Here is a 6,000-nt window from a genome sequence, read left to right on the forward strand (position 1 = left end):
TGGTCAAAGGATATTAATTAGCAAGACTTAGGGGGCTGTCTTGCACATTTTAAGGGGGTTGGGAAGCTTCTTAATCCTTTCTTTGTGACATAACTTCTAGCTAGTATCCATTGAGTAATTACCTACTCAAAGCTTACTAGTTCTTGAGCTATAACTTTTCTGTGCTAATTCTTTCAAGCTTTTCTCGTTTTAACTCGTCATGAATTGCTTGACTCAAGTGCGCCATAATTAAAAGAGTCGTCCGACTATAGAGTCCATAATCTCACTCTAATCCCGAAGAGGTAGCATCTTTTGTATAATTTGGGAGATTGAATAGGAGTTGGTCAATTCCGAGGAAGCCAAGTACTACAAGACGGAGTGAACCAAACCTATTGTATCATTGAGTGAACCGAGCGCCACCTAAATAAAGTAAGGGAGTGAGTAAGGTGATTTTTTAACTCATAACCTTTTCTTTGAGCTTTGTTATGCAGGTATGATGGACCAAGAAGGTGCAATGAGGACTAAACCCGTTCAATCGGAAGTAAGAACTAGATGGCTTACACAAAGGAGAGGACCACTATTTCCAAGAAAAGGAGAGAGATTGCCTAAGCAAAGGTTTCAAAAATTAAAGGTGAATGTTTATGGGTATAATGGCTTTGATCTAGAGCTTGACGATTTGTGTGACTCCATATTCATCTCTCCTTATGCGGCTGATTGGTTGAATTTGGCATGGGTTAAAAAGAGATATCCATATGACTATAATGGGTATCAAGTTGAGTGGATGGTCAAGGTGGTAATATCTCATGGAGATTATGTTGAAATGGTCCGATGTGATGTGTTTCCCTTAAAAATAAGTCACTTATGCTTTGGACGATACTGGTTTCGAAAACACGACGTTCCAAATGCACGAGATTGGATAACGTATGTCATGGACGAGGAAGGATGGCCTCTCTTTCCATTCCCACTTCCGAAAGAAAATCCCAATAGTGCATATGTCTCTTCTATGCCTATAGGGGAGTGTAATGCCATGCAAAATGGGAAGTCCGGGTTATTCGGAATGAGTGGGCTGCCACAAAAGAATGGAATTGAAAAGAACATGAGAGAAAAGAAAAATAATGAGGGAGATGAAGTTCTTCACTCTAACACTCACAATGTTTCTTTTTCCTCTAGTTGTTTGAATTCTTTTGTAGGTATCATTGGAAACAATCTTGAGAATGAGCCTCATACAATGGAAACTCATGAAAAGGATGCAACAATTTCGGAAGAGCAACTTAATTGTCCAAAAAGCGGGACTTGAAGGTAAAGAAGATCAATCTTATGATCCTAAAGGTACTTCTAAACTGACTTTAGATGCTAATGTTAAGCATGTTGATTGTGTGAGTATGACTAAGGAATTATCTTGTTTGGGCTTAAAATCTTCTTTGTCTTGTGATGATAAACTGAATGAATCTTGTGGAGATACACTAGTTGTTCTCGATTGTGATCCTGAAACTGAAACTATTTGTGAGTTTGATGTGATGAAAACTAGTGTTGACACTTGTGATGAGAGTCTTAATGCAAAAGACACAACTTCTGTGGTTGGAAGGAGTAAAAACAAGTTGATTGATTTTAATGTTTTGTCGTTAGAAAGCAATCTTGAACCTTGTGTGTGTGTGAGTAATATTCCATTATTAGTTGATGATTATTCTGGATATGATGGAATTGTTGGCCATAAATGTGATTGTTTGGAATTAGGCACACCACCCATGTTTGATAAGGAAGAAAGCAATTCATCTTTGAGTCTTTCTAATGTTGAATCTGCGCATGATAATGAAATTGACTTAATTGATGAGTTTGAACATGTGGAATTCAACGATGATGTGAACTTGGGTGAGACCTTTCTTGTGAAACTATTTTTACTTGGAGATGCTTGTTTGTTTTGATGATGAGTTTGAATTTCTTAATACTCTTTCTTGTGATGGAATTAACTCCTTGTTGGATAGTTCACTTGATAAAGGACATTTTCTTGGAAAGGAAAGTGTGGAAAGTTGCTTAAGTAATAAATCTTCTTTGTGTGGTCCAAATCGTGATCTTGTGCTTAATAGTATTCATGATTGTGAAAGTGAACTTACTGATGGTGAAGTGACCTTAAGTAGCACTTTTCTTTACTATTTGTTTGCGTATGATGAGGGTCATGATTGTTTTAGGAGCTTTTGTGATGTGGAGGACTTAAAGTGTGACTTTGAGTGTGCTAGACATGTAGGAAGTGATCTTAAAGAGGATTGGGAAAGTAGTGCAGAATTCTTTAATAGTGAAGAAGAATGTGAGGATGAGTTCTCACTAGGAGCAGAATTTGAGTTGAAATGTCTAGGTGTGAATAAACTTGAAGCGGAAAAAGAAAGTAGAATGATGGATGCTAGTTCTAGTGTCTGTTACTTTACTGATTGTGATCCTTACATGGATCACTCACTTAAGATAGGCTACACCAAGTTCCTTAGCTTGAAATGTGAAAGTTATGGATTTGAATCTTGGGATAGTAGTCACGATCTTAGAGGCAAAATTCTTCCTTTTGATAAGTTTGATTGCTTATTTGACTTTTTTGTGGGTTCTTGTCAAAGGAAAAGACGAGAGAAGTATGAGAAATCTGGTCATTACACATGGTTTGATCTCTTGATGTTTCTAAGATCAATAATGGCACATATTCTTACCTCATGATTCATGCTTCTCTGGGGTACTCTTGTAGTAATTGGATACATCATTGTCACTCTTGTTTGTTGTTACTATTTGAGTTACTAGTAGATATGCTTAAGACATATGCTAAGCTTAATGTGTTGACCATTTTTGTTTTTGACCCCGGAATTGATCATAAGGTTTATAACTTGTGGGAATTGATGAGTTTGGGGTGGGCTGGTACATTAGTTCGGTATTGGCAGTTGAGTTATTCTACTTGTTTTATACTTAGCCTTGGAAAGAATTTAGTGAATTTTAAGGTGAATCAGGTGGAGAGCCATTGGAAAGATCCTCCCTGGAAATCATTAAGGTATGCGACCACGACTTGCAAACTCCATGAAGATGGTAGGTTTTCTTGGCTCATGCTTCTTCTTGGGCTTTCCAAATCCATGACGATAATCTCTATTTTCTTTGGGCAGTTTTGTAGCACTCTTGTTTTATATCATGATTATTCACTCATGTTGCTACTTAATTATTACCCGATTGAGACTTGGAAGCTACACATACTCATTCTCGTCCATGTTTTGCAGGGATCGAATTTGAGGACAAATTCTTTTCAAAAGAGGGAGAATGATGTAGTCCATATAGCCATGATAATGATCCAACTGTGCTATAATGATGTGGTTGAGGTTGATCTTTGCGGTCGAGGTTGATATTAATGTTGTAATTTCGAGGACAAAATTCTTCCAAGAAAGGGAGGATGATGCAATCCAAATTACCATGGTGACGACTCAAGTGTTCAAGCCGAGGAGACCTAAATTGAAGCTCGAGAGGATGTGGATTGAAGCCCAAGATCTGCCCCACAGAAAGAACAAGTCTAGCAGCCCAAATTAGGACTTCTAGAAGCTCTAGTGTGAACATGAGGGGCTGGTCTAATGTGAACGAAGGAAGCTTCCCTTTTGTGTTTTCTAAGCTTATTAAAGGCTATTTTGACTTTCATAATGTATAGTGGCTTTCTAGGCTTCTAGGAGTATGCATTTTGTAGTCTTCTATGCACCTAGAAGACTACACTTCCATTTATTTCTTTTGACTAGTATATTTTAAGAACCTTATTTAAAGGTGCTTGTAATTCATTTTGAAGGAACCCATCTTGAAATATATGAATATTGAACTTTTCTCTCTAGTTGAGACTTGTGATTTGGTGGACTCCAAATTGTACAACCTTGTTTTGATCATTCAATTTGCAAGAGATTGTTATTCTCTTGAGGATTGTTGCATAAGATAGGTGCCTTTAATCCTTTTGGAAGGTAACTAGGACTAGTTCTTCTAGTTATTGTCCAATTGTTTATCAATTGTGTCTTCTTTCTATCTTCTCTTTATTTTCTTGCATCAATATGTTATTTTGTTGAAATCATTGTCGTTTAATGTTGAATTGAAGCGAACAATTCCCAGACTTCCTGAAAGTCCCACATTGATGCTTAGCAAAAAATTTAGGGTTTTGGGGTTCTATAGAAAGAGCCCCATCCTTCACATTCACATACACCGACTAGTCTCAAAATTAGAGCAAAAACACCTAATTTACTTGGGGATTTCGCAATTCTGCTGAAACCATTAACTAATTAGGTTTAAAGTCTAAAAGTTTTTAGTTTCTTCTTCTTCGTGGCTGAGTTCGAGTGTGGAGGAGTGTGAATGATCTTAAATTCCGATTTTCGACAAAGGCTGCACTAAGAAAAGGTAACATCTTATCCTTTTATCTTATTTTAGTTTAGTTTTGCTTAGTTTGTTTTGATTGGTGTTAGTTAGCTGTAGTTTAACTTTGTTATTAGCATATTATGTTGGCTTGTTAATCATGATTAGCCTATATGAGCATGTTAAGTTAATTTTCTGCCTATCTTGGGTGCAATTAATAGTCTAGATGTTATTTGTTAGGTTGGATAACATCATATTAACTGTATGCTACTTGCTTAAACTAAAAATGATGTTTAACTGTGGTACAAATATTATGTTATTTGTTTAACTTAAACTAGTTTTTGTTAGTAATCACCAAATGAGACCACATTATTGGAATGTTATCAAGAGAGCCCGTCAGACAAGGCCAAGGGAATGGCACCAAGTTACGTGCCTTTGATAGTAAAAACTGAGACTCTTGAGGAAAAGGATAAGGATCCTAAGGAGGAATTCGAGCCGTAAGAGCAAACCTGGCCATCTAAAGAGGCCACCACTGCTGCCTCTACACCCAAAACGAGGACAATGACATAACCCAAGGACTTATTTTCCCACCATCGCCAACTTGGTGGGCAGTTGCTCTCAAAGCCATTGCTTGTCCATACCGTGTCACGCCAAAGCATATGCGATGCGAAGAGGTCTTCAAGAAGATGAAGAGTGTAGGTGCTACATGTACTAGCTATGAGAAGCTACCACCTTGCGCTTTAATCTATGCGAACAAGAGGTGCCCGTTTCACAAAAATCAACCTAGCCACACTGTGGACGAGTGCTTTGCCCTGGGAAGAAGGATTGGGAGGATGATCGATGACAAGACAATCCACAAGTTATGGGGACCTCAGTCCTTATTAGTCCATGACACGGTCACTCCAAATGAAAGAATCACTCTAGATACCCAAATTTGGCGTTATGACTTCATCATTTTTAAGGACTTGTAAGCCATTATTTTTCAAAAATTAGCAAGCACTGGGAAGGTCCGTCAAGTCAAGGCTGCTTGGAAACCCTCGTCGGGCGGATAAAGTCAATGAAGGATTTGCTTGTTCCACTCGGTGAGCACCGGTGTCACGCCCCAAATCGTAGTGGCGTGATCGGCACTCGATGCTAAACTAGGCCCGAGCGAACCACTCTAAATCTGAAACTTTGGGGGGAGGGGGGGAGGGGGGTAACCCCGACTTAAGTCGGTAAGGCCTACCTGCACATAAACAATACCAACAAGCCGCCGAGGCCGCAATCCGATATATATATATATATATATATATATATATATATATATATATATATATATATATATATATATATCTATATAAATACTGACTATCCCGTCTGAACTGGGCATACACACCCCAAAATTATATATACACAACTGAGCAAGCGGACGAGGCTGCTATGATCGTACAAAGCCAACAGTGTCCAACAGACATGCACAAACCGATAAGGCTATCACACAGACACACTATATACAGGACTCGTCTACAAGCCTCTAGGGAGATGTGTGACTGTACCATACAATTTGGAACCAAAAAGGAAAGACTCCAAAGGACCTGGCAACTCCGAACAAAAAGGGAGCTCACCAATCAGCTGATCTCCGATTCTGCCTATTCGGGAGGTCTACCAGTCTGTCGATCGATACCTGCAGGCATGAATGCAATG

The sequence above is a fragment of the Lycium ferocissimum genome, unplaced genomic scaffold (genome assembly GCF_029784015.1).
Source record: "Lycium ferocissimum isolate CSIRO_LF1 unplaced genomic scaffold, AGI_CSIRO_Lferr_CH_V1 ctg12075, whole genome shotgun sequence".
Lineage (NCBI taxonomy): Eukaryota > Viridiplantae > Streptophyta > Magnoliopsida > Solanales > Solanaceae > Lycium > Lycium ferocissimum.